The sequence below is a fragment of the Schistocerca americana genome, chromosome 7 (assembly GCF_021461395.2).
Source record: "Schistocerca americana isolate TAMUIC-IGC-003095 chromosome 7, iqSchAmer2.1, whole genome shotgun sequence".
Taxonomy (NCBI): domain Eukaryota; kingdom Metazoa; phylum Arthropoda; class Insecta; order Orthoptera; family Acrididae; genus Schistocerca; species Schistocerca americana.
This window is the reverse complement of record NC_060125.1, coordinates 821,357-846,176: the sequence shown is the minus strand read 5'-3', so window position 1 is coordinate 846,176 and position 24,820 is coordinate 821,357. Positions and strand designations below refer to the sequence as shown.

At 37.9% G+C, this 24,820-nt stretch overlaps 1 pseudogene; it reads left to right on the top strand.

Moving 5' to 3' along the window:
- Positions 1–24,820, top strand: part of LOC124622189 — a 104,967-nt pseudogene that overhangs the window by 50,744 nt on the left and 29,403 nt on the right.

Genomic DNA, 24,820 nt, shown 5'->3' with positions numbered 1-24,820 from the left:
ATGAAGGAACTGACTCCTAATAAGTAAGACGATGCCTGTAGAAAAGTACAACAAAACAGTAATCTCAAAAAAGGACAGGATAGACAGTACATTCTGTAGGACATATTAAAAGTGATTGGTAAAAGAGACTTGGTGTGTTAAATGCAGCTTTTGGTTACATGATAATTGAATTGGATAGATAAACAATCTACTTGCTAAGTGGCGGCAGAACACACACATAAAAGAAGATTATAATTAGGCAAGCTTTCAGAGCCAGTAGCTCATTCTTCAGGCAGAAGGGTTGAAGTGGAAGGAAGAGGGGTGAAGGATAGGTCTAGGAAAAATTGTAGATTTTGAGAAAGTTACCCAGAACTGCAGATCAGGGGAGACTTTCCAGATGGGATGAGAAGGAAAGACTGATTCCACGTCTACATACATACTCCACTAGCCACCATATGGTGCATGGCAGAAGGTACCCTGTCTCACTACAATAGTCTGAATAAAATTACTTGATAGTTGACATCAATCACTTGCCGCAACAATGTTGCCACAATGGCTACCAGCTACCGTTTGGTTACAGGTGACAACAAACAAGCGGCTCACTTCACAAATTATGTTAAACGTTTAACACAGAGCAATTTTTCTAGTGGCTGGTGCAAGGTATGTCAGAAATGTTGGATACTCTGTCGACTATTGATTTAAAGTGACCAGTGACTGAACTGGGGAAGACGACCCGTTTTGTATCCCTGACTGTAAACTTGTGTCCTAACCCAGCCGAGAAAATTGTGGTCAACAGTCTGCAGCAGTACTAATATCATGATCGCTTTGTTCATGGCGATTAAAGCTAACGCTTAAGGGTAAACTCAAGACAACAAAAACTCAATTTCAGGGCTGAAAGCAAATTAAAATTTCTCCGTTTCATTTGTTACCTGTAACTATCCTTACTCTAGCTGCACATGCTGCCATGTTAGAAACCAGTGAACAGTCCATGTGGGCACTTGTTCGTGGATTATAGATGACTGAGGCAGATTCCAAATGAAGAAATAGTGACAGGAAGAAAAATAAGACCAAATAGAACAGTCAAAACAATGATGAAAAATGATGCAGCAAAGTATTAAAAATAAAAAAATACATTTAAACCAATTAATTGAATGAAAATAATAATCACACTCTTTTGGTTAGATTTAGAAATAAAAATTTTGCTACATTGATGAGATTCAAACCTACGACATGCTACACATTAGATTAATCTGCCAACCATTGTGCTATGCCACAGCACTGCATGAAGTATTTATATATGTGAATGTAGTGACCCAGTTGCAACTATGAACTGCAACCTTAAAAATTTCAGTTTCACACAATGTAGTGAAAAGCTTATCTAATGTAAGATGATCTCTGTGAATATGATAACTATATGTATGATACTGAATTACACCTTGTGCTGAGTTATTCGGTAGTGTTTGGTTAGTGCTATGAATGAAATGTGTGTCTTTCATTAGCATTGTTAATGTGTGTTGTTTTTGGTGTAGCTATCGCGTGTCATGAAATACATAATAAAAGTGTCGGGCTCGTAATTTGGGATACAAATACATCAAGAAAGAATGCTGAACCAGGAATTGGAAGTGACTGGCCAATTTTGGTGGAGTTTGGCAACAGCAGACAGTTCAAGTGTGACGCTGACTACTCTTATTGGCGTTTGAAGTGCCAACTATCAAGTAATTTTATTTCAACTGTAGTCAGTTCCTTTTCCGTTCCATCTGCCAATCGATTGAGGAAAAAGTGAATGTCTATATGCCTCTCTATGAGTCCTAATTTGTCGTCTCTTATCTTCGTGGTCCTTACGCATAATGTATGTTGGTGCAATCAGAATTGTTCTGCAGTCAGCACAGTGTTCCTCAAAATCCCTCCAGGGATTCCCATTTGAGTTCCAGAAACATCTCCATAATACTTGTATGTTGTTGTTTCGACCTACTGTTAACAAATCTAGTATCCTGCCTCTGAATTACCCCAATGTCTGCTTTAATTCGACCCCTTGTGGATCCCAGACACTAGCATCCTATATGTGATGTCCATCACAGCTGAGCCACACTGTAGTAAAATCCACCCAACAAACGAAAGATGATTATTCGCCCTCCCTACCATGACCCTCACAAGTTTGTTCCATTTTATATCACATTGCAACGTTATGTCCAGATATTGAAACAATGTGACTTCATTCATGACACTACTAATGCTGGATTCTGGCATTATGGATTAGTTTTTCCAACTCATCTGCAGTAACTTATATTTTTCTACATTTAGGGTTAGCTGTCATTTATCACACCAACTGGGAACTTTGCCCAAGTCATCTTTTATCCTCCTAAATCACTCAACGATGACACCTTCCATACACCACAACATCATCAGCAAACAACCACAGATTACTGTCCACTTTGTCCATCAGATCAGTTATGCACATAGAAAATATGAGTAATAGCGCTCCTATCACACATCCCTGGAATGATCCTAATGATACCCTAGTCACTGATGGACACTCACCGTCGGGATAATGTAGTGGGTTCTATTACTTCAGAAGTCTTTGAGCCACTCACATGTCTGGGAACCTATTCCATGTGCTTGTACCTTTGTTAAAAGTCTGCAGTGAGGCACTATGTCAAATGCTTCTCGGAAATCAAGAAATATGGAATCTGGGTTTGTGAATTTTGTGATGGCAAAGTTAGAGGAGCAATGCATCTGCATTAAATTTTGCGTGAAACTCAAGAAAACCTTTACACAGACACACCAAATGATGCAGGGAGCCTATAGCGATGAGTGCTTAAGCCATACTTGGTGTTATGTATTATTCACACGTTTTAAAATGGCTTTACAAAAGTCAAAAATAATCCTTGTTCAGGATGCTCTTAGATGTCCCCTGATGACGCTTGTGTCAGGAACGTCAAAGAAATTGTGTGTGGCAGTCGAAGATACACTGTCTGAGAGATTGTAGAAGAATGTAACATTTCAATTGGATCATGTTATGAAATGACACAGCATCTTGGAATGCATCGTGGTGCCGCCAAGTTCATTCCACCGCTCATGAGTCAAGACCAAAAAAACTTTTGGATCTCACAAATGAGAATGAGATGTTCCTTGCGAGAATAGTATGACCCCTGCAGACTTCTTTTTATTTCCAAAGTTGAAAAGGATGAAGTTTTGCAATGGTAGATGAGATAAAAGAAAATTCGCAGACGGCACTTTATGCGACCCAGCAAGATGTGTGTCAAGACTGCTCCTGGAAGTGGAAATGATATTGGGAGCAGTGTATCAATTGTGGAGGAGAGTATTTCGAAGGAGACAATCCATAGTAATTAAAAGATAAGCATAGAAAATTTTGTGGACAAAGTTTTGGAATTTTTTGAACAGACGTCGTATGACAAAAGGGCATGCTGAGTTGCCCATGAGCGATGCTTTGTACTGATTTGTGGACATAAACTTATTGGTCTCTATGAAACTGATTAGATTCAAACCCAGAATATGTTCAAGAATTCTGCAGCAAACTGATGTTACGGGTATTGGTCTGTAATTTCGCGGGTCTGTTCTTTCGCCCTTCGTATATACAGGAGACGCCTCTGTATTTTTTTCCCCAGTTGCTAGGTCTTTCTGCTGGGTGAGAGATTCACAATAAATACAAGCTAAGTAAGGGTCCAGTGCCATATAGCACTCTTTGTAAAACCAAATTGAGATTCCATCTGCAACTGGCGACTTATTTGTTTTTAATTATTTCAGGCGTCGGGGATGCTTACGAGGGTGGTTTGAAAAGTTCTTGAAACAGAATAGAAAAAATGTACTTATGTCACTGAAACTTTTTTGTTTTTCAATGTACCCTGCTTGTAGATTAATTCACTTGGTCCAACAGTGTTCCAATACCTCGATCCCATCTCGACAATGATTTTCCTCCAGGCCTATAAAATAGTTGTCAACTCAGGCTATCAATTCTTCATTTAAGTGAATCTTCATCCACAAAGAAAAATTTTAAGTTTAGGGAAGAGGCACGTGTGGCAACAATTCATACCTTAGTTTGTGTAATTTTACCATGGCGATGGTACATGCATGCGAGCGTGCATTTGCTTGATGCTAGACTACTTTCTTCCTTATTAAACCTGGCCTTTTTCGCATATCATTTGTTGCAATTTGTCCAGAAGGTTAGCATAGTATTCTCCAGTAATTGTTTGCCCAGTGGGGAGATAATGTACAAACAGAATCCCCTTCTCATCCCAGAACACTGATGCCATGCTCTTCCCCGCTGAAGGAATTTGGTGGCGCATCCCAGAACACTGACGCCATGTCCTTCCCCGCTGAAGGAGTTTGGCGGCGGAGATTCAGCATGTTTCCACTGCCTTGATTGTTGCTTTGTCTCTGGGGTATAGTAGTAAACCAAAGTTTCCTCGTGGTCACAAACCAGCACAAAAGATCTTGTTTGTTTCTCCTAAAACAGGCCAAACATTGTTGTGATATGTCCATTCTCATTCGTTTTTGACACAGTGTCAAGAGTCGCGGCACCCATCTTGTGAATACCTTTCAGATGACATCTGGCAAGCGTGAGCAATTTCATGCACTCTAAATTGGTGATCCTCCTTGATCATTATGCGGACTTTTGCAATGATTTCTAGAGTAGTGACACGTTTTGGCTGACCTATTCATGGATGATCATCATCTAAGCTCTCCTGACCAAATTGAAATTCATTTATCCACTTGGCAACAGTTGAAGACAAAGGAGCAGAGTCCCCTGGTGTTTTCTGGAAATCGGCATGAATGTCCTTCACTTTCATACCTTTCTTTATGAAGTATTTAATCACTGCTTGAATCTCGACCCGACCCCCCGTCCCGTACCGTCGCGTCTTTGCAGATCACTGCACAGGAACAACAACAGAGCCGTGTCACTGCCACAGCTCTCTTCCAAGAGCACTGACATGGGACGGGTTTACAGGCAACAGTCCAACGAATATCATGTGAACAACTTGTGCTAGTGCTGGCCTCTTGTGGTGATTGTTGTTAGGTGTCTTTGTGCTATTGTCAAATGACGGTATGTTTATATGATTCTCTTGCATGAATGATTTCTTAAATGCAAAATTTAAAACATTTATCTCCTACTGCCACACCAGACTGGTCAAGTGACTTGATGGAATTCTTTGACTCACTTAGTGATTTTACATAGGACAATAAATTCCCCTGCTTCTCAGCCAGATCTTTTGCTGAGGTATGACAGTGGTAGTAACCTTTCCTTGTTGCCATTTGGCATTCTCTTTTGAACCAAGAGTGCAGTAGCTTTTCCTTCCTCAGTATTTTCCAAATTTCATTGTTAAACCGCAGTGGCTCTTTTGCATCCTTAATTCGTTTACTAGGTACAGACTTGTTGAGAGTGCAATTCACGATCTGTTTAAGCTTTGACCATAATCTCTCTACGTCCATCTTAATGGAACTAAGTGATGTCAGTTCTGTCTAAGTAAGATGCTAACATCTGCTTATCTGCTCTTTCTGGCATGAACATTTTCCTAGCCTTCTTGACTGATTTATTAATTTTTGTAACCTTAGTTGTTATTATGTTATCATGATTATTAATCCCCATCTCTATGCTGAAGTCATTGATGATATCTGGCCTGTTTGTAACTACAAGGTCTAAGATATTTCCATTGCATGTGGCATGGCAAACTAGGCGCTCAAGACAATTTTCGAAAACCACATTCAAAAGTGCTTCACAAGATTGACTGCACCCCCTGCGATGAAGCCATAGGCTACCATCTATACTCAGTAGGCTAAATTCACCTCCAACTAGTATTGCATGATCTAGGTATTTATGTGCTACTGTCTGTAGACTTTCTGTGAATGGCTCCAAAACTGTCATAGCAGAACTGGGTGGCTGATTATCCATTAATTAACGTGATTTCACCTAGACTTGTTATACGCAACCAGATAACTTCACTGTCACAATCAGCTTTGACCTCAATAGAGACAATGGACACTCCCTCTCCTACAGTGTCTAACCTGCCTTTCTGATATATATTCCATTAATCACTAAATATGTCAGAGCTTTCTGCTCTCGGTTTCAGCCATCTCTCAGTCTCTGAGAATAATTTGAGTGCGATACTTTCCTGGATGGCAGTAAATTCGGAAACTGTGTTACAAGTACATTGACAACTGATAAAATTTTGACAATCTACACTGGAGTGAATTCAAAAGATAAACCTCAACCAACATTGAATGTATCTTGGTGATAAAGAGCCCAAATAAATAAATTGATGATTTTATTCCATTTCATCTGATTGAATGAAACACACACAGCATAACTACTCAGAAAACAACTATAGTGCTGATTACATTTACTATCATACATGTAGCACTCTGAGAACATTTCACCTTGTCATAGTAGTCCTGTGTTTTGGAACTAGGCAGTGCTTCATTTCACAAAGCGAAAGGAATAGCTTGTGTAAAAAACAAAAGAAGGGGAAATAGTGGTTGCTGGTGTTTTTAACACTATCATTCAATTTAGTTCCTATTGTGAACTTTGCAGCTAGGATATGTAAATGCTCTGAGACTGCTATTGATAATATCTTTATGAACAAATCTAGGGGAAAAACATCATATCACAAAACCAATAGTAAATGGACTATCTGATCACGACGTGCAGCATCTTGTGTTAAATGTTGAAACTTGTCAGGATAAAAAAATATTAAATCTGAGTACAGGAGGATAATAAATAAGCCAGAAATTGAGGAATTCAGGAAATTGCTCAAAGACATGAACTGGAGAGATGTTTACCTGACTCAAATGGAAAATGCAAAGCATTTATTAATAAAGTTACCTCCTCTTTTGAAAATTGTTTTCCCCTAAAGGTAACTCAGATCACACAGAAGTCAAAAGATAAACCATGGATTATACAAGGAATAAAGATATCATGTGGGGCAAAAAGGAGACTGTATCTACTATCTAGGAACGTTTCTGATATTAGAATTGTAATGCATTACAAAGAATACTGCAAAATATTGAATCAAGTAATCCAGAAATCGAAGTAGCTTTATTAAGAGAAAATGATAATTGTATCGGGCAACAAAATAAGAACTGTTTCAGATATAGTGAAGACAGAGAGAAGTGGGGCCAAAAAGGAAGTGGAACAGATAGCTCTAAAAGTAAATGAGACTTTGGTAACAAGTGCATGTAGTGTTGTAAATCTCTTAAGCAAGACTTAATTTTTGTTACTGACGGCTCGTGGTTATCAGGTTCGGTGAATGGTGCAATGGAGTATCTGGGACCAGTCTTTGAAGAACATCGTGTAGAACCTATTCGAGGAACTTTGAATTCCAACCATTGCTTCTCAGTATACTTACTCCTTAATGAAATTTGTTGCAAGTTATATATCTATATTTCCAACAAGTAGCTCAATACATATTATCAATACTAGGAATAAGAAAAATCTACATAAAGACCTAAAATCACTTATGCTGGTCCAAAAGGGGGTCCAATATTCAGGAACACACATTTTCAATAAATTACCAGCAACCATTAAAAACTTGGTTTCAGATAAAGCACAGTTTAAACAGAGTTTGAATGACTTTTTGATAGGCAATGCCTTCTACTCTATAGATGAATATCCTAACAGAGACTGTTAGGCCAGCTTAAGTAAAAATATGTTAGATATAAGTTTTGACAGCACTTGGTTGCAACAGTCAAAATTAGGTATTTTGTGTATGATAAATTTATTAATAGTGCATAACAATGTTTCATTCTGACAGCGTATTAATTCTGTAAATATTAGCTTTTCCAGTTTATTGTATTGTATTCACCTATTTTGACAATCTCATGACAAATGATCAGGGTAGTATTCATTATATTAAAATGTTTTGTGTTATACATTCTGACATGTTCCACACCCTCGAGAATCATCTCATTTTTTCGGTGTATGTAATGAAAACTGAATCAAATCAAATCCAATCACCATCTCTCATCATGTAATAACTTCACTTCTTCTTCTTCCCTTGTCGTCTCCTGTTTTTCCAGTACTCGTCCATCTCCTCCTCATGTTTTTCCCCCTTTATTCTATTCGTGTTGTTCTCAATCCCCTATTTCTTCTGCATTGAAAGCCTTTTATTTTTATTTACTTATTTTTTTTTATTGAGGTGAGTCTCTACGGACTGTGTGGTAACAACCGACTTCACTCTAGTGTCCAGGTCTTGTTCTTGCTCCAGCTTTGACTTCCTGCCAGTATCTTCTGAGCCCCTGCAAGAAGTGCCTTTTTATGCTCTTCAGATAATGGTCCTCACTGTCTTTCGGATGTTGATGCCATGTTAAAACCTTGGTAGTTGGTCACCAATCTTCTAAATTTGTTCCTTTCAGGAATTTCTCTCTGAGATACCAATCTGCTTAAGATCTTTTTCACATTCTTTGAACCATCTCGGCCTCGTTTTCTTAGATGGGATGAAACTCCATATTCTTTTTGTTAGTCGATCACCGTCCATTTTCATGAGATACCATAAAATAACAATCATTTCTTCGTAATGGATGCTGTGATAGGTTCTGTCTTGCTGCACGAGTCCTCATTTGCTCTCATTCGCCATTGTCCATCGACCCATCTATTACCTTAGGATTTTCCTTAATATCCTACACTCACGCTTTTCCAGCCGCTCAGCTTACCTTGTCTATTCGTGGTCAAAGATTTGGATGCTTATAAGCCCTCAGGTTTTACAACTGTATTATAATGTTGGAACTTGGCCCATATACTCATAGACTTTTTGTTATAAGTATTCTTTGTCAGTTGGTATGCTTGGTCTAACTTCCTCATCCCGACAATTGCTTCTTCTTTTAATCCATTCTCCAGGTGGATGACTTCACCAAGATACCTGAAATTCTTAACTCATCCAATTTTTTCCGAGGTTGGTTATCATCCATTCAGGTCCATCACAGATGTTCGTCATATGTTTTGTCTTTTGAATAGAGATCTGGAGTCTAACTTTTTTCAGCAATTTCTGACAGCCTATTTATCTTGTTGACTGCTGACTCTATGTTGTTAGCAAAAATGGCTAGGTCAGCCGCAAAATCTAAGCAGCCAATGCACACCCCTTTGTTCTTAGGACCAAGTCTGAACCACTCTTCATTTGTTTCTCCTTGGGCTAATAACTTTCTCCACTCTTGAATGACCTTTTCCAAGACACAATTGAAAAGGTTCAGATACCTCACCCATAAATTTAATTTTTGACACTGTGTTAGTAAGAGTTTGTTTGATCAGCTTTCTTTTCCAAAATATTCATTACTGCCTGTCAGTCGATGGAGTCATATACTTTCTGAAAATCAACAAATATGACCACATAGTTATTTTTCCAATTTTTTTTGTACCTGATCATGCTCTTCAGGTTAAAGATCTGTTCTGCGCAAGAATCGCCCTTTCGGAAACCAGCTTGATAGTCCCCAATCAGTTGGTTACAATGATCTTCTATTCTATTCTGTATCACTTTGGAGAGAATCTTATATGTAACAGATACTAATGAGGTACCCTTATAGTTATTGACATTCTATTTATCACCTTTTTTGTGTATACGATGGATTAAAGCTGACTGCCATTCAGTTGGTATCATCCCAGCTCTCCAGATCTCCTCAAAAAGTTGGACTAGTATATCTAGAGTTTCATTATTTGCCAGCTTCAGTAGTTCCACCACTATTGAATCCTCTCCAGCTGCCTTATTATTCTTAAAGTTGTTGATGATCTCTTGTCTCCTCTTTACCAGATGGAGATGAGGGGTAGTTTGTGGATTGGGGCACATACAGGGAATCTTTCTTTCGGTTCATCACAATTAAGTAGGTTTTCAAAGTAACGAGACATTATCTTGCAGTTCTCTTTGTTGGTCAGGCCGAGTGTGGTGTGCGTACTGTAAGACCTTCAGTACACACACCATCAGATTATTTGACTTGTTGCTCTAACGAAGTAAGCGAGTGTCAGCAATATGTCTCGTGGTCTTATCATGGCATGTTTATCTTCTGCCATTAGGTCAGACGATAGAAATGCCACTTGCACACTTAGAGTAGCAGATTGATGGTGACCAACTTTAAATAGAACTTGATTAATTTTCACACACATTTATTAAAATAATAACAAATATAAAAATTATTTAACTTGGTTCTGGATGCTATTTACAATTGACAATCTGAAGTTCCTTTGGTATTGGTACGTTAATCTTATTCTTACATATATCTCGGATACTTGACAAAAGTGTCTATACATTTATCTTCATGGCTATGTACAGGAATATGGTAATCTTATTAGGCGCAGACTGGATCTTGACTATGGACTGGCACAGACAATTGTAGAACTCGTACAGACTGGTACAGACTAATGCAGACTGGTACAGACTAATGCAGACTGGTGCAGACAAATGCAGACTGACTGATCGAAGGTCTTTACACCCGTTATAATACCTCGCACGTTCATGTATCACTGCGTGAGTGTGATGCGCGAGGAGAAAGTGTTCTATGTTAGCAGCAATCTCATTGGCTGCGTTACATATTAATACGCGGATCGGCGGAAGCAGAATTTGGTCCGTCTCTATGGCAGCGCCATCTCGTAGTGGGGAGATGGACGAGTGCTGCGCCTGCGCTGTTGTGCTTAGCGGGGCGCACTCTAGTGGGAAATTTGTGTACGCGCTGAATACGCGGAACTATGTACACAACACTGAGCTTTCCATTTTCGTCTCTAAAACAAAAACTAGGGGCTTGGTATCCTTTCAAATTCGATTTGAACGTCTGATAGAAGTCTCTGACATTGTTTATCTGGAAACGCTGATCGATCTGTTCTAACTGCTGTTTCTCATGCAGTAGAGTTCTGGCTGCATATTTTTGAACTTCATGGAATACATCAAAATCATCAGGTCTCCTGGTAGAGTTCCACTATTTCCATGCACTTGCTGTTTGGGCCACCACCTCACCACAAACCTCATTCCACCATGTATGATTCCTCTTTTTAGCTGTCAGGATTGTAGTATTAGCTGCTTGTTGGATCATGGAGGCAATGTCTGCCCATTTATGGGATTCAACTGTCAGTTACTGGTGGCATTGTTCCATTACGTTTTGATTGATTTTGAGCTTCGCAGTATCATATTTATGAAATTTATTTCCGGTTTTCACAGTCTTATTGAGAGGGATGAAATTAATTTTGATCTTGGAGAGGTGATGATCCTTTTACATTCAGTATGTTATCTGTAAAAAGGTTTCTTTCTATTATTTCTGATTGTTTGATGTTGTTTCTTTCTTATTTCTGTAATCCATGCTATCATTGATTCCTTCTTCCAGAACTACTCATTCAGTAGAGGTCTCTAAAAAAAGATTAATCTTCTTTTAGCCATTACTTCTGATATTTTCTCAAAATTTTTGTATATCTCCTCATTACTTCTCATTTTCCAGCCATCTGTAGCTTGTATTGCAACCATTATTTTCTAATAATGCTCCTTTGTGGAACCTCTGTTCTGTCCAGCTTATAGTTCATCATTAGGCATCCTCATCCATGTAAGCATCCTGGTCATACCACTGTGGGATAGTGTTTAAATTTGTTTTTTTTAGTTGTACATTTCTCGTTGTAAATATCCTTTGTCAAACGATTTGCTCTGTCCAGTTTGCTGACTCTTGCATCTACTGTTAATTCTTCTAGTCCATTTTGTTGTACAGTTTGTCCAATATATTTAAATTTACTTACTAATGCTATTTTACATTTTTGTTTTTCTAAGAATGTTGATGCATTGTTTGAAATTGTCATCAATGTTGTTTTTTCGTCTGAAATTTTGGGACCAGCTCTCTTTGCTATTTCTTCCAAAAGATTTCTTTTAATAACTGTCTGTCAGATTTTTTGAAAGTATATCAGAATCATCTGCAGAAGCCAGGCAGTTTACCTTAATTCCATTTGTTTTTCGTCCTAAAACTATTGGTTCAATTTTGTGATTTTTTTTCTCCAAATTCCAATAACTTTCTATTTTTTCTAGAATGTAGTGTTACAGTAAAGGTGATAAACTGTCCCCTTGTCTAACACCAGTTTTTATTTCAAATGGTTGAGATACTTCTCCCATAAATTTAGCTTCAGTCACCCTATTTGCTAGTGTTTTGAGGATTATGTTTGCTTTAACACAAAATTCTTTGATGATTTTACCCATAATTTCTCTGCCTACCAAATCAAATGTTTTCTTGAAACCAATACGTGATACTATTATTGGTTTGGTGATTAACAGTCTGTGGAGAATTATCAATTTTCTAATAAACATCTGTTCTGTGCAGGGTCTTCCCTTTCTAGAGCTCCTTGAGATTCTCCCAGTTATTTGTCTAAAGTTTCTACAACTCTGTCCAGAGAATTTTTGATAATATTTTGTATACCACTGGCAGAAGTCAGGCATCTCTGCAATTGTTGACATTTTGTGTGTCCCCTTTTTTTCATAGCTGTGGATTAATGCTTTCAATAATCTCTTCAGCTTTCCAAATGTTCTCAAACAGCAGTTGTAGATCATTTGTGTGTTCTGACTATTTCAATAATTTTGCTGTAGTGGAGTCTTCATTTGTTGCTTTGAAGTTTTGGAATGATTTGATGGCTTCATGAATTTATTGTTCTGTTAGTGGAAAATCTTCCTCCAGATGTTGTGGGACTGCTATTATATATTGCTACAATGTGCTGTTATTGTTATTGTTGTTGTTGTTGTTGTTGTTTGGTTGCCTGTTCTTCAGCACTATCTTTCTGTTTCGTTTATCTATTTGCCGCCATTTTAGCCCATTTACCGGTATTTTCAGCTTGTTCTTCACTTATTTGACCTTTTGGTGGCTCCTCTTGAAGAGATCTTATTTCTCAGCATTTAAAATTACATCATCTGCTGCTCTTTCGCATCTGAATTTCATCATGTCCAGTCTAGTTTTTTCATTCATTTAACCATCCATCTTCCATGACTCAAGATCCTAAATTTTCATCCTTATTTCTTGAACAGTCTCATTTCTCTTTTTACATTTTCCAGATGAAGAAACTTTTGGTCCTCAAAGCTAAGATTAGTATCACTTTTTTTATTTGTTTCTGCCTATGGCTGCTATATCTCTTTAGTTAGAATATTTTCTCTCTCTGTATTTGATTATAGTCTAAGTCTGAATATTTTTATAAGTACATTTATTGCTGTAGCAATGAGTAAAATAAATTGTATTGCACTGCCTGTAGCATGTAGCACCATTTTGACTGTTAGTCCTCTTGCTGTACAAAAAGTAGCTTTGATGATTACTTAATGCAAGTATTTTGTAAGAGCTGTGGAATGGTTAGTATCTGTTTATATTTTTCTGATTAATTCAAGCTCGTCAATGCACATCCTGTGTTAAGGAAATATTTGCACTGAATTTACTGTGTGTTAAATATAAGCAGTGGATCCATTGGGGTAGTCTTTTTGGTAGAAATATGTCAAGGTGAACAAAACAGGAGATGGTGAAGGAAGAGAGGGAAAAGATCAACATTTGCTTCTCATCAGCAATATAACTGGGTTGAAACATTCAGTGAAAATTATCTGTGACAGGAAGTTGTCAGAAATACATTTTTTGAAGAAACTTTATGTTTGTATAAGCATTTATTAAATTTAAAAATTGGATTTCATGTGTTAATACAAAAGGTAATGTTTTGCATTGCAGGCATGCTGAACCTGTCAAAGATGAAGAATCGGCCAATGATTCTTACTGGAGGGTAACAGTATGTATAACTTAAACTTGAGATTCTTGAAAATAAAGCTAGTCAGTATTTCTTAACAGTACTGATTTAAATACGTCTAAAAGATCGCTGTTACCTAAATGAAAGTTGACGAGCAAAGTCTTAGTGGACATTTGTATAAATTTGTCATAGGTGTTATTTACAAGAAGAGTAAATAGTTTCAATAGGAATGTGGTGAGACATTTAACAAATGTGATGACCACACATTAATAGGACCTTGTAACACTACCATTATGATATTAGTATGCTTTTATGTAAATAACAGAAACCCTGTCCCTATGTTGCCACGTATAACCCTCTTACTAAAATTTAGTTTAGTTTCCAAATAAAATACACTGTGGACGGATAGTCCTGTTTATAGGAAAAGATAATCAATAGAGTTATCCTTCTTACAGGATTTACCGTGTGTTGCATCTAATGGATAAGTAAATTGGACTATTCACTTCTTTTCCTAAGATCTTACCCAGTGGCTAGATAGAAACACAGTATGAATAATAATATACTGAAGCTAGGACAACTCATTTCCAAGTTCATTTAGTGGTTTAAAACATGTACTTAATGGTCACCAACCTATCCTGGCAATGAAATAGTGAAGTATTGGAGAAGCAGAAATGTGAATTTTGCCTACTTTCTTGCTACTGTTTAGTTTGGCTCTTCGAATAAATTACCCCACTTAAACAATTTTGGGCTACATCTTTATACATTATGATTTAAAAAAAGAAAAAGCCCAGTAGATAACTTCAAGGAAGGTAAAAAAAAATTAGCCGGGGATGGGGGGAACAACCTTTAGAAAAGCACTTTCCATAATCAAGAAACTTAAATACTTAGACACTAAAGCACACACTTTTTAACTGAACATTTCACTTAAAGAAAACCTCTTTCTTGGTGGAATTTACTTTCAAAAGCTATTATTCTTTGAACTAATTCTGTATAGCCATCTAACAGGTTCTAGTAACTTGGCTTCACTCTGATTGAATTTTATGTAAGCAAACTATAACACTTTGCAATAGTTAAGAAAACATTTTTATTATTTACACTAAAGCAATTTAAATGGTGCCTCTTTATATTAACTTGGCACTTCACTCTGATTGAATTTTATGTAAGCAAACTATAACACTTTGCAATAGTTAAGAAAACATTTTTATTATTTACACTAAAGCAATTTAAATGGTTCCTCTTTATATTAACTTGGCACTTCATAAGTCCGTAAAACAGGACACTCGGATCAATCAAACACCAGGAAGGAACCCTATACAGATGTATGATTAGGATGAAATGACAGGGTGAGCCAGTTTCTGTAAATTTCAAGAATGATTATTAAATCACAGTTTAAATTAATGGTTCATGCTGTACAAAGGTAAAAATAGAAAAAAATCTTATCTGGTGGCTATAGGCTTGGGTTTGGCGAACAGTTATGACGGCTACACTACCCACACTATGGCCTGCAAGTTTCTTGCTGTATGGGCTCAATTTCTCTTCTTGGCTTCATTCAGTTTTACATAAAGTAGCTCAACAACTCGCAGCTATGCTGTAGGCTGTTTGCAGTCTTCAACCAAGGCATTTTTATGAAAATTTGCAGGCAAAGCTTCTGCTCCACAAAGGAGTTACCTCAATCACTGCTGCCTACAGACTGTGTGACTTACTTCCCACACTTGCTCAAGGTAGCACGCCAATTCGCCTTTCGCACCTTTTCCACTCCCCACAGCTATTTTCGTTTCAAACAAAAGCACACTGGCTTTTACATAACACCTATTTCTTACATTGTTCCTAAGCATGACCATTTCTTAAATTGTCAAATTTACATCAACATGAACAATTTATACACACAAATATTTTTAAATACAAAATGTTATCAAAACATTATTTAGACCCTTGGTATCCTTTGTAGAGGACTTGGGCAGGTTTGTCCCATCCTAGTACACATTATTTTGTTACCTCCCTTCAGATATTCCATTTAGCTACATCTACAATAATTCCCAATGTTCTGCCTTTTGAGGTGTCCAGTGCGGGTTGTTTTTATTTTTTATTTGATATGCGTATTCCATAGATCCGTACATGCGAGTGATTCGCCTGGATGTGGAACGTGTCAATACAATTGTACAAATACAATTAATGCTACAGAATAGTAATATAATTCAATGATATAGATATTACAAGCTGTCATTAAACTAGTATAGCAATTCTCAACATAACATTATAACTATAACATTAACACTATAACATTAACATAATATTGTATCATCCATCTAATAACTAAGAGACTAAATACATCTATTATTAAGGGAGGGCATTACTTCTGGAAAAGAATTCATCTAACGAGTACAGTGGATGGTCGAGCAGGTATTTTTTTAACATACCTTTGAACAGCGTTTCATTTTCTATTGTACATTTAATATAATTAGGCAATGCATTAAAAGTCTTTATAGCCGCATACTTTACTCCCTTCTGTACAAGTGTTAAATTTTTTAGTTCAACATGTAGATCATCTTTACCTCTAGTATTGTAGTTATAGTATGAACAATTTGTTTCATACTGAGCATAGTCTTTATTAACTACATTCATCAGAGAGTATATGTACTGACATGTTGTGGTCAGAATACCTAACTGTATAAAAAGTTTTCTACATGAGGTTCGTGGAGGAACCCCACACATGATTCTGACTGCTCTCTTCTGAGCATTTAAGATTTTTTTTGAGGCTGGTGAATTACCCCAGAATATTATTCCGTAACTCATTAATGAGTGAAAGTACCCAAAGTAAGACGATTTTAAAATGTTGATGTCCCCAAAATGAGTAATTATTCTTAGAGTAAAAGTTGCTGATGAAAGCCTTTTTAGAGTAAGGGACACATGCTGTTCCCAGTTGAGCCTACTGTCAATGTGAACCCCCAGGAATTTAGTGGATTGCACCTGTTCTAGTTCCTGGTTGTCATGAGCAATTACTATACTTTCTAGAGTTTTATTTTTGTGTGGAACTGTATAAAATTAGTTTTTTTAATATTAACTGAAAGAGAATTAATTGAAAACCAAGCTGTAACTTCTCTGAGTATATCATTAACATCAGTCTCCATATCAGCAGTAGACTGACCATCAACGACAATGCTTGTATCATCAGCAAACATTGTGAATTCACAATTTTTACTAATGGACAGGGGTAAATCATTAACATATATTAAAAACAGCAAGGGTCCAAGGACAGATCCCTGGGGAACTCCATGCTGAATTTTGCCCCATTCAGAATCCACTAGATTAGGAGATCCTTTGTTGCAGCCATGTAGAACCACCTTTTGTTTCCTGTCTTGAAGATATGATTTTAGCCAGTTACCTATAGGCCCTTTGATTCCGTAATGATAGACCTTCTCCAAGAGTATCTTGTGGTTTACACAATCAAAGGCCTTGGAAATATCACAGAAGACACTAACTGGTGACTTCTTACTATTAATAGACTCCAAGACATCATTTGTGAGTGAATATATGGCACACTCTGTGGAAACCCCTTTTTGAAAACCAAACTGTCTGTGGTTAATAATATTAAGTTTATCAAGATGTGCCACAATCCTGTTATACACTGCCTTTTCAAGAACCTTTGAGAATGTTGTTAAGAGAGAGACAGGACGATAATTTTTTACATCTGTAGCATCGCCAGACTTGAAAAGAGGTCTCACAGTGGCATATTTCATTCTCTCTGGAACAACTCCCTCATAAAGAGACATGTTGCAAATGTGAGCAAGTACTACACTTATATAATTACTGCAGGCTTTCAACAGTTTATTAGAGATGTTATCTATACCTGAAGATCCTTTACTTTTCAATGAGTGAATTATTTTTTTTATTTCATTAACAGTTATGGGTGTTACATTTATATCATTAAAACATTGTGGGAGGTTAAGTTTCAGAATATCTAAAGCTTCTCTTAGGTCACCACTGAACCTATTTGAGAGGTGACACTTAGAAAGTGGTTGTTAAATGTGTCTGCTATCTGTTTACTATCAGTTATTTCCAAATCGTTAATTTTTAGGACAGCAGATTTTTCATTGTCAGATGGTGAAGTACCTGTTTCCCTCTTTATTACATTCCAAATCGTTCTGATTTTATTGTTTGAACAGTTAATTTTAGATTGCATGCACATACTTTTAGATTTTTTAATGACTTTAGTTAAGATTTTGCAGTATGTCCTATAATATTTCATCTGCAGGGGATTATTGGATTGTCTAGATATTATATACAGTTCCCTTTTTCTCTGGCATGCCCTTGGTGAGCCATGGTTTTTTGCTTGATTGCCTGTTCTGTAGTCTACAGACCTTTTTTGGAAAGACATTTTCAAATATATCTGATAATTCATCAGTAAATAAATTATATTTTGTATTAACATCATTTGCAAGATAAACATACCTCCAGTCAGTCTCCCGAATGCATAATTTGAATTTTTGGATATTTTCCTCATTCATGTTTCTAATGGTTTTCCACTGTGCACTAGCTTTGTTCTGATTTGTATTAAAGTTGTCAATTGTGAGTATTTGCCCATCATGATCAGAGAGTCCATTTATGACTTTTTCAACTTTGATGTGATTAGTTTTACTCATATCTACAAAGATATTGTCTATTAGAGTGCTGGAAGTGGCAGTAGTTCTTGTGGGAAAACTGGCAGTGGAGACAAGGTTGTAGGTATGCATTAAGTTTGCAAACTCTGTCTTAGAAGATGAGCTTCCTAGGAAATCTATATTAAAATCTCCAGTCACTATAATGTCCCTATTTTTTCTTGTGAGATACAATAGCACAGAATCTAATTGTTTCATGAATACTTTAAAATTACCAGATGGAGCCCTGTATACTGCTACGATTACCAGTTTCTTGTTACCTTCTACTATTTCTGTGACACATGCCTCAAAGTCTTTCTCTACACAATATTTCTCTACATCTATTGTATCAAAGGACAGGCTGTTTTTCACATAAATAACTGCCCCACCTTTGCACATATGCTTTCTACAAAATGAGGTAGCTAAACCATAATTTGGTATATTGAGCATTTCAATGCCAAAAGTGATATGGTGTTCTGTCAGACAGAGAATATGAGCACAATTTGCGCCTGTTGGTTCATCAATATTTACAATAAATTGGTCTAACTTACAGAGCAGGCTTTGAATATTTTGGTGAAAAATTTTGAGCTCATTTTTAATTACATGATTAGTTGTGGTGTTACCATTGCTAGGACTGAGTTTTATTACTTTTGACATACCAGTATTACAGGAACAGTTTTCTGCAGGGAAGAGGGAGCTGTTGTGCTGGTAACACCCACATTTGTTGTTATTAACTACATTACTTACATTCTGATTGGAACCTTCCCCCTTCTGCCCCAGTACCATAAAAAATCCCCATTTGCAGCTGAGGACTTTCTTGATCTCAGGCACATCCTATGTGGAGCAGCTGCAGTCACTACTGTGCTCCTTTTTGCCATAGAGGGTGGATCTCCTGTTGGTGAGGTTTCTACACTGTCGGCTTGTACACTTGATCCTGTGGGGGTTGGTGTTGCTGTTTCTGCTATTGATGACTGTTCTTCCTCCTTAAATGCTGCTGCTTCACAAGTTGGCGGTGGACTAACGTTTCCCACTTGAGTTGTAACTGCTGGTGCTGTCTTGCTTTTGTATAAAGGACCTGTTTGTGTTGATTCACATACAGGTGCTGCTGCATATGAAGTCTTCCCTTCAGCTGTTCCATTAGGTTTGAAGGAGTATTTTGACGACACTGTATGTGTTTCTTCCAATGGTACAGTTTCAATGGGCACAGGTGCTTTTAGAATGATTGGAGGAGTGGTGTTTTCAAATAGTTTGAATGTTTCTGCTAATAATGCTTTAGCGAGTACACGTTTTCCTAGCCAGTTCCTGTGCATTCCATGCCGAGTAAAATGGTTTCTCTCTTCGGAATTACTGTCCAAAAACTTCACGTCCTTGAATGCTTTGCATACCTTTTGAAACATTCTGTTTGTGAATTTGATTTCATTATTTACACATGAACTGTTTATTAGGTCATGTCTATATGGGATGCTAACGATGATTGTTTTTCTTGGCGAGATTCTTTCCAGTGCATTTCGCAATGCTGTGATTGCATTTTTCGACTCATTTTTATAAACATCGTTAGCTCCAGCAATAATTACACAAACATCGTTTGGTTGAGGGCTTAAATCTTTAATTATTTGCTGGAAAGGAGCCCCGGGTTTTACTGTGGCAGTAACGGAAAATTTAGATTGCATATTCGTAAGAATAGTGGCTAAATCTCGTCCATGGCTGTCTGCAAAGATATAAACTTTTGGTTTTGTCTCGTCTTCTCTCAATAATTTCATTTGTCGGTGTTTCTCTTGTGCAATGGGCGCAAACGAGTTTTTCGTAACTATAGCAGATATTGGAGCACTTTGAATTTCAGTAACGGTTTCTTTGAGAGTGTTGTAGTTTTCACTTTGTACATTTTTCACAAAAGGATTAAAATCGACATTCAAAGAATTAATTAATGATTCGATGTCATTCATATATTTTTTAGCTATTGCAAGTTCTTCTTTCAGCACATCAGAGATGAGTTCTTCAGTACCAGCATTATACATCTTGACTGCACTTTTTCGACCACTGCACTTAACAAAGCCACATACACAATTCGGATTTATCACTTTTCTGTTGTTCATACACGATAGATGGATCCATATATGTGAAAAAGAGCACAAACAAATACCGCTATGAATACTGTTTTGGCAGACTATGCACTTTAAACTAAATGTAGTACGATTTTCTACGGCACGATTTACTACTGCTTGCATACTCGACGCCACTTCCTGGGTGTATTGTATTGAGTTAGCTTTTTCAAATTTCCATGTGGGTTTATCAATGTATTTTGTAACTGATATTTCAGCACCAATGATAACTTTTGTGAGCCAATGTACACTCCTTGAAAAATGTTTCAGTACCCACTATTGAGTGATTCAGTGGTAATTTGTTCTCATCAGTGGAAAAGATGGATGGGTAAGGTTTTGTATCAGTTTCCATCTGCCTGCCCAAAACGTTTTAAATTCCTTGGCATCAAACTTAGATAATTTCTTGTGTGTTGATCCATTCGAACAATGGTTCTCTATGTTTGTCTCTATTTATGTATCTCCGGGTTGTGTTTTGGAATTAAAATCTTAAACATATACGTGCTGTCTAGTTGCTGTGTGTAAGACTAGTGTCAGACACTTTCCGTTAGGTGATTTGTGGACTGATGTAATAACCAGGCATTTGAGTTTTATTCTAATTACTTCTACATCACTAATTTTCTGACAGCTTAAGCCAGCATAATCCAAGAGCTGTTTCTTTTTTCATTTATTGTGGTAGCACCTAACAATTGAGAGGAGTATTGATATTGCTTTATATTGCGTAATCTTGCAAGTAGCTTCTGAATTATCACCTAAATGCATTTCCTATAGAGCTATAATACTGATGGCATGCTCATCATCTAATTTGCTTTGGTAACTGCATTTGTCACTTGTTAATCCTACGTTTATTTGCATAATATGGACACCTTGCCTGATAAGTTTTGACTGTAAGCTCTGAGAAGTGCTGGACCATCTTTTGTGTAGAGTTTTTGCTGTATGCTCCTGCAGTCACACTGCCTTGGTAGACCATCTCGGGGGTTGTCTACATGCCACACAACAGTCTTTTTGGTGTCCCGTGTAAATGATTCACTGGTAAATATCCTGTCCCATACACTTTTGTTTGTAGACAATACTTCTGTGTTAGCTGAAAATAGAGCCAGGAAGCAGTAGTCTCAGTACCTCAGAGAATTAGTTTCAGGTAAAGTATATGGATCTAACATATCTAAAATGCACATGGTTTAGTTTGGAAACCACACAAACACCCAAATGTACACACCCGCAGTAGCTGCACGGGGTGGGGTGGGGGGGTTGGGGGGGGGGGGAGGGGGGGGGCAGAGTGATTGGAGAAGACAGTACATTGTCTGAATGGGAAAAGATTGGTGGGTACAGAAGAGAGAAGGGAAAAGGTGAAGTGATACAGTGGGAAACAAATTAGCAGAGGTTTAGGTCAGGTGGATGGCACTAGATGTGCTGGAGAGACAATTTCCACCTGCGTAGGTCAGAGAAACTTGCACTGGAAGGGAATATCCAAATGGTATGTCTAGTGAAGCAGTTGTTGAAGTGGTGTACAGCCTCTTGGCAACTGCAATGTCAAGTCTGTGGTTTGCCACAGTTTGGTGCTGGACATTACTGCGAGTGAACAGTTGGTTACTTGTCATCCCTACATGGAAAATTGTATGGTAATTGCAGCATAGCTGATTTTTAACAGGTTGCTTTTGCACATGATCGTGCCTTTTATATGGTGGGAGATTCCTGCGACTGGACTGCTGTAGGAGGTGGTGGGTGGATCTGTGGGACAGGTCTTGCACCTGGGTCACTCACAGGATTAGGGGCGGACAAGGATGTTCTCTAGATTGTGTGGGCAGTGGAACATTACTTTGCAGGAATAGGGTAGTATCTTGAGTACAGTATACCCCATCTGAGATAGCCAAAGCCCCAGTGAAGGATGTGGTTGAGCTTTTCAAGGCCTGGGTGATTAGATGAGTGCTGACCATTGTCTGGTTAGCAGGGTTACAGGTGTGAAATGAGGAGATGGCACGGGAGGTCTATTTATGAATGAGACGGATAGGATACTGTGGCTCTGGTAGTGCTATTGCCATATTTAGACAACTCCTGCTTTCCACTGGGGATAGTGAGTCCACGTGTGACAAGGCTGCATGGAAAAGCCTTTTTGACATGGAATGGGTGACGGCTGTCAAAGTGGAGGGAGGTACTGTTGGTGGTTGGTCCACTTGACATGTATTTATGGATATCGATGTCTAGTGATATGGCGCATTGAGTTGAGAATAATCAGGTTAAGATGATTTGGGAGTAGGTTTTTAGGTTATGGAAGAAGCAGTCTATACCATGAGTCCAGATCATGAAAATGTCTCAATTACTCTGAATCAGACAATGGGTTTTAGGTGTTGACAGGATAGGAAGGACTTCTCCTGATGGCCAATATAAAAGCTGGTATAGGATGGCACCATGCGAGTACCCATGGCAGTACTACAGATTTGTTTATACAGGGATAATCACTTAAAACCTGCACCACAAACATTGCAGAAATGGAAAGTGCTATTGATGTGTGGTTTTCACAGAATGGATTGGTAGTTGGGGGCTTATGCTAGTAACCAACCAACAGGTTGTAGTGATATTAGAAAGTGCATTTTTTGTGCAAACATAAACTTTTTTAAATGAAACTATGCCTATCGGTATTAACTAAAAGTAGGGTAAATTAGTCTATCAGCGGTGTTTGTTGCAGGAGTCTAGTGTGAGCCATTCATGAGATATCATATTTTGAAAAGGTCCCACGCCAACACTTGTACATTAGCTGTAAAGTTCCCACACCAACACTTGTACATTAGCTGCGGTAGCACACACCAAAGAACAGTCCAAGTCCATACACTAGTTATGTGGATTGTGACCAGTAATGAGACAATTGATCATCACAGGCTGTGTTCAAAATGACCACTGGCAGCACCAGTATATGCTCCCATTCTGGTATGGAAAGACTGCTGCACACATACCAGTATTTCAGCAGGGACAATCTGACAGGCTGCAGTAATACATCATTGCATATCATCAGATGTAGTTGGTATGCCCTTGTAGACAGTCTTTCAGCTTTCCCCATAGAAAAAAAGTCTCCAGGCATGAAATTTGGCGAATGGATCAACCGAGATACAGGTCCTCTGCATCCAATCTAATGATTTGTAAACAGTTTGTGAAGCCATGTTGTACTTCGTGCACTGTGAGTTGTACAGCCATCGTATTGGTACCACAAGTTGCTCCTAGTCTGCAGAGGAATCTCTTCTAGCATCCGTGGAAGATGATTTGTTAGGAGGCTGTGATACTTGTGCGCATTCAGTGTTCTTTCTAAGAAAAACGGGCCTATGAGCTGATGGTTCACTGCCTCACACCACACATTTACACTCCAAAGATGCTGAGATTCCACCTGCCACAGCCAAAGACAATTGTTAACAGACCAATTGTGCTTATTTCAGCACTTTACCAGGCCACGATTGTTAAAATTTCCTTCACCGCTAAACAAGATACATGATACATCTGGAGTATCCTGTCTTAATGCCCATGTATGGAAGTTAACACAATTCTCTTGATCAATTCCATGCAGCTCTTTATAGAAAGGGATACACATATATCAATGGAGAATGCATAGGACACTTGCCCGATTAATGCCATTTCCACATGCGATTGTGCAAGAGGTAACATGTGGATCAACTACTTGTTTCATCTGTTATGTTGCTAAGAGTTAGGCTATGACTTCCACATAACTGGTTGAAGAGGTTGCCTAGCAACTACCCACACACACAAACACACTGTAAGCAAACAACATCATACCTAGCAACTACCCACACACACACAAACACACTGTAAGCAAACAACATCATACCTAGCAACTACCCAGATTGAGTGGCACAAACTAGTATTGGTGTGGAAACTTTTAAAAATACTGTATCTCATTGACAACCTGTACTAGAATCCTGCAACAAACCCCACTGACATTCTGATTTACCATATTTTTAGTTTGTTAATGTCAGTAAGCACAGTTTCATTTAAAAAGTGTACATCTGCACAAGAAAGGATTTTTACAATCTGTTGATTGGGTAACAGTAATGAGTCCCTGTCTACCAATCCATTCAGTCAAAGCCGCAAATCAATAGCACTTCATACTTGTGGTGCGAGCTTTAGGCATTTCACCCTGTGACTTGGTCTATGAAAGTGAAATAATTGTGAGTCAGGATGTGTTTGGGGAAGGGGATTTGGAAAGAGGTGGTGGGTTTGGTATCAGGAGGATGTTTGGAAAGTGAGGCCATGGGCATGGGGGATGTTGTAAAATGATGTTGCATCCATAGTAACCAGCAAGGAGTCATGTGGTAGCAAAACAGGAACTGCAGAAAGGCGGTGAAGGAAGTAAGCATTGTCTTCACTGTAGGATGGGAGGTTACAGACAATGGTTTGCATGTGATGTTCAGTGGGAGGATTGTACCCAGCCACAGTTG